This window comes from Molossus molossus, unplaced genomic scaffold (assembly GCF_014108415.1).
Source record: "Molossus molossus isolate mMolMol1 unplaced genomic scaffold, mMolMol1.p scaffold_m16_p_19, whole genome shotgun sequence".
Lineage (NCBI taxonomy): Eukaryota > Metazoa > Chordata > Mammalia > Chiroptera > Molossidae > Molossus > Molossus molossus.
This window is the reverse complement of record NW_023425354.1, coordinates 19583068-19596817: the sequence shown is the minus strand read 5'-3', so window position 1 is coordinate 19596817 and position 13750 is coordinate 19583068. Positions and strand designations below refer to the sequence as shown.

Here is a 13750-nt window from a genome sequence, read left to right as displayed (position 1 = left end):
TAATGATAATAGCAGTGATACTGAGAGTTTATTCATGCCTTCCTTTCAAAGAGCTTCAAATGCTTCGCAGACATCTCTCCCTAATCTTTGTTAGGTTTTAGGAAGAAAACAGTTTTCTCCAAGAAGTACCATCAGAGAAGGAGGGTACTTCCCAAATCCAACAGAAGGGAAAACATTTGCCACTCTCCATCTTCCCCCATACCCATTTGTCTTCTGACTCCCACTATGCTACATGGCACTGTGACTGACATGGATTATAATACCATGCAAATGTTGAAAGGATAATAATCGTAACTAAGTTTGTTTCTAAAAGATCTATAAGCTCTGTGTGTTTAATCATAACAGGGTAGAGGTAAGTAGATGAGAAAACCCATAATTACCTTTATCCTACTATTTACTTATCTTGGAGTGAGACTTCAAATTGGTAAAGTTACAGTATGGAAAACAGATTTTCCATACTGCAGAACATTAGTCTCTGAAATGGCTTAAAGATTATTTTTACCTCAAAATGATATGTGGGCCACTAATATTCGATAGGTGTTATGACTGAAACTGCTTAGTCTCATCTTGATCTAATACTTCTCAGATGGGAAACTGGGAGTCTCAGGGACCTGTGGGATAATTTCCAGGTAGTCTAGAGAACCTTATCTGCTGAGCTTCAAAAAATTACATGTTGCGACCAGCACAGTCTGAGTATAATGAACTGGGTAAATCAGTTCCCTTCACAATCCTGAACTCTCCCTTAGAAAATGGCCTCAAAGGTGAACAGAAAGCTGGCACTTCAGCATTCTGAACAGTTCTTTCAGGATTACAGCAATTAAAAGACTACTACAAAATTTCCAACAGGGAAAATGTAAGAGTGATATGTAATATGGTTCTAGGATCCCTCTGACTCTGAGAAGTAAAATCTTAGAAAATAGCTGCTTTGTGTTGTGTCGGTGATCATGGAAGGAAGCTAATGGGCTTACTAATGTAGAACAGCCACTTGTACAAAGATCCAGGGAGGGCAAGTGATTCACCCTGGCACAAGAAAGGCGGTAACAGAACTTAAGTTCCCACCCTAGAACCTATACCTTATTAGTCATTCTCTAAGACACTAAGGCTACCTATTACCACATTACAGTAGCATTTAATCAGTCCTTTGGCCCACAAAATTTTGAATTAAAGCTCTGTCTTTTTAGCTACACAAAAAATACAAGTAGTCTTACCTACTTATTTTAGGATAATGCCAAACTGAATTCAAATAGGTTATCCAAGTCCAAATCAATAACCCTCAAACTTAATATTTTTTTGTTGTTGTTGTTAATTATCAACCAAGGATATTTTTCCATTGATTTTTTTTTTAGATAGAGTGGGAGGGAGGGAGGGAGAGAGAGAACCATCGATGTAAGAGAGTTACATTGATTGGTTGCCTCCCACAGGACCCCAGCCGAGGATCTAACCTGCAACCCAGGTAAGTGCCCTTGACCAGGAATTGAACCCATGACCCTTCAGTCCCAGGGCCGATGCTCTAACTGCTAAGCCAAATCAGCCAGAGCCAAACTTAGTATTTCTTACAGTAATTAGGTGAATAAGAAAGAGATCAAGTCTAATTATTATTGATAACAATAAAACCTCACCTTTGTGATTTTCAAAGACAATTCTCATACCATATTTCATTTCACAAAGGCAGACTATTTATTATTATCCCCATTTTATTCATGAGGACACAGGCTCAAAGAGGTTAAGCAATTTTCCTTAAGGTCATAAAGCTAAGAAGGATCAGCACTGACACTGAAACACGACTACTGAGAGCTCTTTTCACCACAGATGTTGCAACTCATTTTAGATCGCCCTTTATGCTTTATTATCATATTATATCATTATATGTGGATGCTGTGCAAAGAGCACTATTTGATGGGCACATTATCTTCAATTATCTGATTGGTGATAGAAATTATGTTCTTAGGCCAGAAGGCCTCCAGTTACACATAAAGCTAGAAGATAATGAAGTAACTCTACCCTAAGGGGACCCAAGAAATGCTCTGCTAATTCAAAAGGAAAAGAAGTCTTCATCAAGGAAGTCAGATTGCCTCTGAACCAATTGCCTAAACAGAGAACATCCAACTGGTGGCCAATTAGGATAACTTACAGTTCCAAGAAAAGGAAAAATTAGAAGTAGGAACGAAGGGCAACTCCTTACTCCTGGAAATGATGCATGGTGTTCTGACTTTGGAGATATGATCCTCGTCTCTTTTGGATAGATCATACTCTCCCCTTCATGTTTACTAGATGCATAAACATATAAGGCAATTTCCAAATAATAAATTGCCAAATGATTCATTTTCATTAATAGATCTGCACAAAAAAATCTTGAAAACCCAAATGACCCAGAAATTTACATATACCCCCATTTGATGAAACAGTAAAATAATCGTTGAATGCAACGCAAAAACTACCTTTGAGGTCAATGGGAGAGCTAGTACTAGCTGTCCTGGAATTGGGACATCCCAAGTTTTGGGGTATGTGCACCCACGACTTAGGTGTCAAGTACTATATAGTTTCTGGGTAGAGTTTGGCTGCAGGAGAAAATCAGGTCTTCTGGCAGCACTTACAAGGCAGGTGCAGTCATAAAGAACTTGACTTTTGATTCCATTGTCTGTGTCAGGACAGGTGGTTTGGTAGAAGTATGGAATCCTGCCAGACAGGCTCCAACTCAAACTTCCCTTTAGAAACAAAACAATAAAAATGGAAACAAAATGCCAAATCCTGTTCCATGCCTTGAAGATTGATATTGCTTGAAAAACTAGGGCATTTTATATAATAGCACTAATTTGGTTCAAGCATACATCAACTCAGAATAAGTAAGATTACAAAATGAAAGGTCAGTTGCAGGTTGGGCTCTTCCCTTATAGTTCAATTCCCTCCCTATCCCCCTATATAAACTAAAGGAACACTTAATTTCAGTGAAATTTATACATTAATTCTTAGTGTGAAAAAACTCCCCAAACTGTAATCTAATGCTTACACAGGCAAGTTAGCATTGCTGAGTGGAATAAAAACCTTTGGCAAATCCTGCCTACCCCACACATCCTTACTTACCTTCCTAGTACAAACTAGTGAGACTGGGTGAGTTGATGGTTCCATCAAAGTGACTGTCTTTCAAAACTATAGCATCTTAGTTTAGAACAGAGTAAAACTATAAAGAATTGTTTCTGGTGGCAAAGACAGACAGCTGACATTTTTACCAGGTTTGTCTCAGAGCAAGCCTTTTGTGATTAATGATGTAGGCTTCTAACCACCACAAGGATACCACAAGAAGGCTCTGAGGAAGAGTGCTCAAAGAATCTGTGTGGGGGCACTGTAGCTGCCACTATTGGAAACTGTGAGCATTTTTGGTGTTCTTGGAATTCTATTTCCAACCACTACTTTGTGGTTGTGATGAAGGGATAGGAAGAGATTGGAAGTCTTCTGGAGCAAATACTTTCTTCTGTTCATAATCACAGAGCCGATATTAAAATAAGAATGTACTTTGTCCGGGGCTTAATTCTGCCTGCATCTGTCCTACCCATCACTTTATTTTTCCTAATTCTTGTTTTGGTTGTTGTTAATTTGCTCTAGGAAGGAAAGTTAGATCATCTATAAAGGAATTTCAGAAAAGCTTGGAAAAATTCACGGATTCAGAGGAGGATATTTAAGAATAAGCCATAATCTCTGAGAACAACGCCCTATAAATGTTCCAAAGTGCAAGAACCAAAATATTAAATAAATCATTGTTCTTACCCAGTAAATAATTTCTTAAAGTTACAGTCTTAATTCTCCCTAAATGACAAATGGTCTATTCAAGCCCCAGAGATGAGGTGGTGAAGCTAGTTCTTTACATGGTTGTGCCTCTTTATGCCTGACTCAATCAGTTTAAATCCAAAAGTAAATTCCTCCTTCATTTACCTGCCAAGACCTGAGTTCAGGCCCTCAGGGTGCTGAGGTTTTCCTTTGTGGGTGAAAATGACATCATCAACACCTCAGAGACAGTAGGGTATGCAGGGAATGTGGCTCCCAACACTGGTGATATCATCAACTGCCCTGGGAGAAGCCCGAAATCCCCAAGAGTTGAAGTACTGAAGATCAAAAAAGGTGTTTTTGTTGTTGTTGTTTCAAGCTTATCAATAGAATTTGATGTTTCCCAATAATAGGTTTTAAAAGAGCTGGTAGAGGAAGGGTAACTCTTCCAGTAAGAACCTCAAGAACCAAACACACAGGAGTTAGATCTAGATAGAGCTACTCAACAGCGTTGTATCTCTTTATTTGTTGTTGTTAATCCTCACATGAGGATATTTTTTCCATTGATTTTTAGAGAGAAAGGAAGGAAGAGAGGGAGGGAGGGAAGAGAGAGAGAAACCTTGATGTGGGAGAGACACGTCAATTGGTTGCCTCCTGCATGTGCCCAACCAGAGCTGGTGATCAAACTTGCAACCCAGGTACTGTGTTCTCGACCAGGAATCAAACCCATGACCCCCTAGGTGCATGGGCCAATGCTCTAACCGCTGAGCCACACTGGCCAGGGAAACTGGGTTGTACCTTAGGGGTATGTATATCCAACCAAGGGAGAGTAGAGTTAGTTATATTAGGCTCTCTCCCAGCTCTGAGATGAGTATATTCTTTGGGGGACTTGCTAATGTTGCAAGTTTGCATTCAAAATAAATTCTAGGCACTCACATAATCCCCCAGCCTCCTCCAAAGTTTCTTTGATGTCCAACAACTAAGGACAAGAATCTTTGATTATAAAACAATTTCTTTGGCTGGAAGAACATTCTTTGCAGGGCGTAAATAGCAGGAGAAAGAAAAGATTTTTCTGAAGTGCAAACTAGTTGGAAACCCCCTGGGGAAAGAATCTGATTCCCAGTCTTTGAGAGGACCGGGCTTGCCTGTACATGCTGCCTCTGCGGCAGGCCTCTAAGAAGACGCTTTTGTGTCTACTGTATGGCCCTCAGCAATAGCAGCCTTTCTCTCTCTCTCTCTCTCTCTCTCTCTCTCTCTCTCTCTCTCTCTCTCTCTCTTTCTCCCATCAGAAGTTTTCCAGCTCTGGGGATACACAATGCAGAAAGTCACCCTTTAATAACGAGGCGTAGTTCCTAATCAGATGGCCCCATTTCCACTCTTCATAGATCCCTCTAGAATGCTTACATTCCCCAGCCCCACATATCTACCAGCTTATCTCTAAAAGTTCAACTTCAAAAAGTATTTTAGAATCAGATGAACCTTCCTCCTCCTACTATAGCCCTTTCCAAAGATGCAGGTTCACGTAGATATAGGTTTGTGATGGAAGTGATCAAAGTAAGTGTGGTTTAGCCACTGGGACAGCCTGGATGAAGGATTCAGAGTAAGGGTCCTCAGTCCACTACAGATATTTTAAGATATAAAACTCCAAAGAAACACTCCTTTTTGTGTGTGTTAACTGAATGTAAAGATAGTATAAGACCAGGGGAATAGGAATACAGCTGAGTATGATGCTTAGTTTTGCTACCAATCTGTTGTGTGACTTGAAGTAATTTAGTCAGATTTTTTTTGTACTAACTACCAAATTTTGTCTCAGGGAAAAGAAATAAGTCAACAAGTTACATGTCCCTTTAGTATACTAAGTCTATTTCTAGAATAAGCACAAACAGCCCTGGCCGGTTTTGGCTCAGCGGTTAGAGCATCCGCCTGCGGTCCGGAGAGACCGGGGCTCGGTTCCCGCTAAGGGCATGTACCTCGGTTGCAGTTTGTCCCCGGCCCTGGTTGGTCATGCGGGTGGCAGCCACTCGATGTGTCCCTTTCACATCGATGTTTCCCTCTCTCTCTCTCTCCCTCCCACTCTATCTGTGCAAAAAATGGCCTCGGGTGAGGATTAAAAAAACAAAAGCAAAAACAAAATGTTTAGAGCTGCTGAGTGGTAAACACACAATACAATACACAGATGACAAATTCTAGAATTGTACACCTATATAATTTTATTAACCAATATCACTCCAATAAATTCAATAAAAAGTAAAAAATAATAATTAAAACACCAAAATTAAAATAAGAGCTGAAGAGGATCTTTTTTTTTTTTTTAATTTAAAGCACCTTCGCCCTGGCCGGTTTGGCTCAGCGGTTGGAGCGTCAGCCCGCGGTACAGAGAGACCCGGGTTCGGTTCCCGCTAAGGGCACGTACCTCAGTTGCAGTTTGTCCCCGGCCCTGGTTGGTCGTGCGGGTAGCAGCCACTCGATGTGTCCCTTCACATCGATATTTCTCTCTCACTCTCTCTCTCTCCCTCCCGTTCTATCTGAACAAAAAATGGAAAAATGTCCTCAGGTGAGGATAAAAAAATAAATAAAATAAATAAAAAATAAAAATAAAGCACCTTCTCTTTGATTTTTTTCTTTTTCTTTTTTGGTACCTGCCCCTAGCAGGAACTGAACCCAGGACTCTCTAGTCCGCAGGCCGATGCCCCAACCACTAAGCCAAACTAGTCAAGGCCTGAAAAGGATCTTAAAGATTATTTAGTTACCCCACCAACTCTACTCCAACAGACAAAAGGTTAAGTGACTTGCTTTTACTTTTGAAATGAACATAAAGCATCTATGGACTTTTCATATACCCAAAGGGGACAACTAAATTCCACATAATCTCTAATGATGATAAACATATATATAACGTACAACATCCAGTTTACTAACTTTAGAGCAAGTAATAACCTAATGTTGTTGTCATAACAGATATGTACATTCTTCTTGAGTTGGTCTCTATATCCCTCATATAATACTAAAACCAACAAATTTCAGAGAATGGGAATAGCAAATACTAGTAACTAAAGTCAACGATTTTTTTAAAAAAAACTTTGGTATTAAAAACAGATTTTGCTGAATTGAGATGATAGTCATATACTCTTCACATTCTACATAGTAGTCTTCGTATTTTTTTCTTCCTGATGCAGTTTGTGAAGAATTAAAAGTGAGTGGTCTGTGAGATTATCAATTCAAACAGAACTCCCAATATGTTGAATTCTATTTACAGCTCAACTTTCTTTTTTTAATTTTACTACATTTAACAGGAACGTCTTGTACATTTTAGAAAGTCAGTTTGCAATTTGAAAAGAAAGCTAGGGTGTTTAGTTATTTGGACTTCTAGAGAAAATGCTACAAGTGAATATTATACACACAAGAATATTTATACCGGCAATATTATAACCTCTAGTTAACTGATAGCAGAGAATATTAGAAGGTATGACTGCTTAAATTTAGTTGCCCTCTAACTTTAAGATGCCTGGGTTAAATTTTTATTTTATTTTTTTGTTTTTTCTTCAGTCCTAGGGGATACCTTGAGACAGAATTACCTAAGTCATTTAAATGACTCCTGAAAAAATGAAAATCAGCATTCTAATGTGTCTATGCCTGCACCCCTCCTTTGGCATTCATCATATACTGCCTTCTGCTGTTGAAACTCCTCTGTTGGGAGAGGCTATGGTGTTGTTCTTTGTGTTCCTACAGGGCCTGCCACAGCATCTGGTACACAGTAGGAGGTCCACACTATAAGACATGGAGAGAATCCAGTGCAACCCACAGTCAGTAAGATTCCCAGCCTACACTTCATAACGAGCCTCTAGTGCTGTGCCGTGATTCTATGGCAGAATAAATGGCAGGTGTATCACATAAAGTAATGCTAAGTTGCAGCAAGGTATTTTTTCTTTGTTTACGTGTTTTAAAATATGCCTTCTAATAGACTAGGGACCAAAGAGGAAAAAGACCCTATGGCAGTCTAGAATATCTTCTTAATAGAATGAATGTTCAGAGGAAAATATCTGCCAACATCTGCTTGTTAAGCTCCCTGCAATGACCCAAAACAACTTAAAACAAGTAAATAAGGTTTACTAAAAATACTGGTCAGTAAGAGATGGTAGTAGATTGGCAGTTCTTTAACTAGCAAACCACTAATGTCTCTGAGTCTGTTTCTTCCTCTGTAAAATGAAGTGATTAAATTAGGTGTTTCTTCTAGCTTGAAATTTGATGATTCTATTTTACAAATGGAATAGCTTATCCCTCTATCCTCACCCCAAAAAAACTGTATTTGACCCTCAGTATGGAAAACTGAATAGGATGTAATTCCAGTGTAAGGCCAATAAAGTCCTTCACAACAGTTTAAAAAAAAAATACCTGACCACAAGAATTTTAAAGTCTGATAACCAATATGAGTCTAAGTAGAAGATATAAAAATGAAAAAAAAAAAAAAAAAAAAAAACACATGAAACCTGAATCATGCAAGAGATTTTTTTTTTTTTTTTTTTTTTACTGTGGATAATACACAGGACTGTAGAAATAATTTAGGGGGGGAAATAATGGGAATCTGTAATCATTTTTTAGAAAATAGCAATATTAATAGGCATAAAATTTAAGGTCTTCAGATTCATCCAAATTTTCTACAGAAATAATAATAGCAACAGTATTCCTCAATTTTCATATATTTATATGTGCTCAATAGTACCCTTTTTGATATATTATAGCATGGATGAAATTAATAGGTACATGATAACTGGATATGCTATTTAAAATTAGTTGTTTTGTGGTTGATTTCTATCATAAGGGAAGTACTCTAGATTTTTTTTAAAACAAATAAATAGTGGTCTTAAAGATAGTTATGTTGCCATCTTTAACAATTACCACTACTTTATATTCAGGGATCAGAATTTCCGAATAATCTCATTTCCCATCTCCAGGAAAAATGAGCCTTTTGTTTTCAATTAAAAACAACAACAACAACAAAAACCCTAACAAATAATTTCAATTATGTTGATCATTTCTGACTTTGCAAATTAAATATAAACTGTAATATATAAAAAAGTATAAAACCAAAACAAAATATACTGTAAAGTTTAGAATTCAGGTAAAAATAAGAGTATATGAAATAGCTTACCTGTTCTTTAAAAACAAACAAACCAGCCTTCAACAACAAACCTTTAAAAAGATACAAAGATACAAAGTTTTGCATTATGGCAAAGAGAAACTTAAGGGTCCAGGAATCCTGCCCTAGAAAAATCAATGGAGTTTAAATAATATAAACCAAAGACATGGAAAGTAACCAAAGTTAGTTTGTTTTACAGCTTCTGTTCTCTGAATTTACTGGCCAAATAAGCACATAGAGCCATAATTGTTCTACTTATATCAAAACAAATTAGTAAAATATTCTTTATTCTTATGAATCTTTCAAGTGAAACCACCATAATAAAGGGTTGAAAGCATTTCTTGAACTGAAATACGATTTCACTTAATATTTGGAGAGTACTTTTTTTTTTACTACACATAGCAGATATTTATCAGATACCAATTTTTACATCTAAGGTGATCTTAGTTCAGGCTAACCTTCTTATAATTGCATCATAATGTTGTCAGCCTGACTTCAAATAATGTATACAAATACTTTTTAAATTAAGTAAACTAAGCCCTGGCTGGTTTGGCTCAGCAGTTAGAGCATCGGCCTGTGGACCAAAGACGCCCTGGGTAGATTCCGGCCAAGGGCACGTACCTCCTCGGTTGCGGTTTGTCCCCGCCCCGGTTGGGGTCTTGCGGGTGGCAACCAATAGATGAGTCTCTCTCACATCGTTGTTTCTCTCTCTTTCTCCCTCTCCCACTCTGTCTGAAGATAAATGTAAAAATATCCTCAGGTGAGGATTAAAAAAAAAAAAAAAAAAAAGTAAACTGACAGTAAATTAGTTTTAAGAATTTGAAAACCACTGTGTTAGGACATCTCAAAACCAGAATTGGGAATCACAAGCTTAAGGACAAAAAAGGTGAGGTCCTTTGGATACATATGCTAATATCTGATTATCACAGATTTAAAATCAATACCCCAATAAATCTCTCTTGGAAAGTCAAAATTTCCTAAAAAGCAGAGGTTGAGCTCTTAAGCCAAATAAATGCTGTTTAAAAATACTGTATAAAAGAGCACCTCAAATATATTGTTTACAATTTGGAAATAACAAGGAGACACTATCACTAAGACAGAGGAGCAAAGGAACAGAGCATGCTATATCAAACCCAAAGCACTCAAAATAACTGACCTCATAGTCTACTTAAAGTATGATGAGATAAATATATCTGCTCCATCCTCCAGTTATCTCCCAGCTATCAGAGTGAGCACTGCCATAATGTTCCTTATATTCATTCATTCAATAAATATTTATTGAGTAACTACTGTGTCTAATGCACTAAGTACACACTAAGGCACTATTCCCAAGAACACAGTTCTGAACTAAAGATATAAAAACCCCTGCTTTCATAGAGCTCACAATCTACAAGGGGAGACAGACAACTACAGAAGTAAATCATTACAGAATGTCACATGGCAGTAAGTTTATAAAGAAAAATAAAGCAGGGAAGGAGAATATGACTCAGGGGAATGGAAAGAGTCCTTCAGAGAAGGATGGTCTAGACAAGCCCCACTGAGAAGGTACATTTGACACTTGGGGGTGACATTTGAAAGACTAAGAAAAGAAAATAACTGGGGTATAGGTGGGACTAGCAGTGGAAAGGCCCTGAGGTGGAAGTATGCCAGGTTAAATTAAAGGACAACAAGGAGGTCAGAGTGGCTAGAGTAGAGTGAAGGGAAGTGGAGGTGCCAGGTCAGATCTTGAAGAGGCCTACAGCTCACTGTAAAGACTGGCTTTTACTCTAATTACAATTCTCAACAGAACAATGAATACAGGTCAGAGCATTAGCACATAGGGCTTTCTGAGACATAAAGCTGGCAAACAGCTTCACCAATAGTTTTTTGACTGAATTATCACACTGAGAAATATAGGTCCAAATAGAGGAGATCTCAGCCATTGACGATACTTTAGCTTTTTATGATTCTCACTGAGATGAATTGATCCCTAAGAAATCCACATCCTTGGATACTTTAAAGATTGGATTATTCATTTATTTCCCACAAAGCAGATTGAGTCCATCCCAGTGCAACTTTGTTCTTGGATAATTTATTTGCTTTCTCTTCTCCATTATGTTTTATTTTCTGTAAAATGAAGTCAATATCACCTGTTGTTATCTGGCTTGCACATATTAGTAAATCATTTTAAGCTTCTCAGAAGAAAATATATAAATTCAATGGAACATCATTAACACATTCTTCTCTAACAATACCTACCCTGTTACCGAGTCTGGTTCCTGACAGGACATTTATCATAGTACACTGGTCATTTATAACATCTTTTTCCTCTATTTTACTTAGTAATTTAAAGAGAATGAGAGAGAAAAAACAAAACAAAAATTAAAAAACAAAACAAAAAAATATTCACTTTCCAATTAATCAAATATAAAGGCAAAACCTATTAAAAATAAACCTAACCATAAGCCCCAGAAATATCCTTAGTAAACTATGGCTAATTTTTATAAAGAAAATTACAACACAATACACTTTACTACAAAAACCAAGGAAATGCCTACCCCTAGAATCATCAAAGTAAACATTAAACAGATTGAGAGGGACAATAACCAGGGGCACAGCTCATTCATTACCTCCTACTGACCACAGAGATTTATGAATTTGAATTTATAAAACTTTGCATCTTTTTTAAAGGTTTATTGATTGCTGGCTTTTTTTTTTTTTTAAGGACAGGTAAGCTACTTCATCATATGCCCTTATTTTTACCTGAGTTCTAAACATTACAGTTCATGGATATATTTTGTTTTGGTTTGATACTTTTTTGGATATTTTGTATATATATGGAACTATATACAAATCTGTTTGATGGGTGCTTATAACAGAGATATCTTCTTAACTTGAAAAATTATCATTACAAATATTCTGCAGCTTCCTTCTCTCCTCTGGGTGTCAAGTCAAGAAGGCTCCGAGGCTGGCACTGCAGGAGGCAAGCACCTAAGATTGTTTGTGCACACAGATGGTGTATTTCTGACTATGTTCCAAAGTCAATTATACATTAAGTGGATTATCTGCATCTCCATTAACATGAATAACTGAGAGTGCCTTGAATATGAATACTTCTTTTAAAGGCTGGCCTCAAAGCGAAATCACAAAACCTTTGAAATCTCTGTTTCTAAGGAATTCTAGCTTGAGTAATACCAGTTAAATGCATGCTGTTTCAAAGTTCATAATGTCAGATTCCTATATTAGATACTTCACCATAGGCTGTTATAAAATGAAGAGAAAGACAATGTAAGTTGTTCACATCAAAAAGGAAATACTGAGTAAATATTCTGCTTTACAAATGTCTTTGCAAATGAAACACAAATGAGAGAATAAAGGAAATAAAGAGGTTACTAGAAGTTAGCAGGATATTATGTTTTCTAGGTCAGTCTCAGAGAATAATGCTCATCATTTTCATTCCTTTCTATTATAGAAAAAAATTAATCATTTATACAAAGCCTACCCTGGTGCTCTGTTCATCTATGGCATTCATAGAGGTACAGAATTTTAGAGCTCAAAAAACATAGGCTCTAGGGTTCAAGTTCCAACTATGCCACCTACAAGCTACGGTCATGACCTTGGCAGATACTAATAGTTCAAGCCTCGGTTTCCTTATCTGTAAAATGTGAAAAACAAAATACTGTACTTCTTTCATTAAGTTATTATGAAGAATAAATGAGCTGCCCTGGCTGGTTTGGCTAAGTGGTTAGAGTGCAGACCGAAGGGTCTCGGGTTTGATTCCAGTCAGGAACACGTACCTGGGTTGCAGGTTTGATCCCTGGAGGTTGGGGTCATGCAGGAGACAACCAATCAAGGTGTCTCTCTCACATGGATGTTTCGCTCTATCTCCCTCCCTCCCTCCCTTCTACTCTCTCTAAAAGAAAAATCAGTGGAAAAATATCCTCTGGTGAGGATTAACCAAAAAGACAAAGAATAAATGTGCTAATACATATAAAGTTCACAGCACAACTTTGTTATGTATTATTATATTGCAATCTCCCAATTTTACAGATACAGAATCTAAAGCCTAGAAAGGTGAAAACTATTTTGTCTCAAATCACCCAACTACATAGTAGCAGAATCAGAACTTAAAGTCAGTCCCTTAAGTCACAGTTTAGTCACTTTGTCAACTACAGTTTTGCTGTATAGCATTTATCTCTTTGGCTTTATCCAAAACTTTATGATCAAGTTTTTCTCCCTCCCCAAATAATTAATTTTAGGATCTGACTTCAAATAAAGTAAAAATGCAAAGTTAGGATAACTAGGTGTTGACTAATAGGTAAATTAAGGGACAAGTAGAGACATCGTGTAAGGGGGAATTTGTCCAAGAGGTGCTCACTGCTGCTGCCCAAATACTAAACTATCACAGCTCCCATTGTAGGGCTGAAGCCTCAGGGCAGAACATTCTAACCCTGAAGTCTAAGAAAATCCAAGACAACCAGCAGAGCAGGAAGAGTGTGATAGCTGAATTGGTGACCTCTCTACACTATAGTAAGATCCACTAGCACTTTTGCTTTTTATTTTAAAATCACTTTTTAATTTTTCAATTATAGTTGACATACATTATTATATTAGTTTCAGGTGTATACCCCAGTTAAAGATTAATTTTGTTTCTTATTAATCAATAACATTTATGAATAAGAAACAAAAATTGAGAAAGAAAATAGGACTGCAATCATTTTTTTAGAAGTGGTAACAACCATATTACTAGAAATAATATAAACAAACATTGAAAAGAGGTAAACAAACTAGAAAACTGGACAATTAGACAATGCATAAGCTCTAGCACATTTCCCATCTACGATGGTATAAACCAGGAAAAAAAGAATATATTCA

At 37.1% G+C, this 13750-nt stretch overlaps 1 protein-coding gene across 2 annotated transcripts in view; it reads right to left on the bottom strand.

Annotated features, from left to right (window-relative positions):
- RNF43 (ring finger protein 43) overlaps positions 1-13750 on the bottom strand; it is a 67518-nt gene that overhangs the window by 46108 nt on the left and 7660 nt on the right. The window contains exon 1 of one of the 2 annotated variants that reach the window (XM_036268942.1): positions 3763-3840. The exons of the other annotated variant lie outside the window; for it this stretch is intronic. The gene's annotated coding sequence lies outside the window, so the exon portion shown is untranslated. Of the gene's footprint in view, positions 1-3762; positions 3841-13750 lie in introns of those variants that run through there. 2 annotated transcript variants of the gene reach the window in all.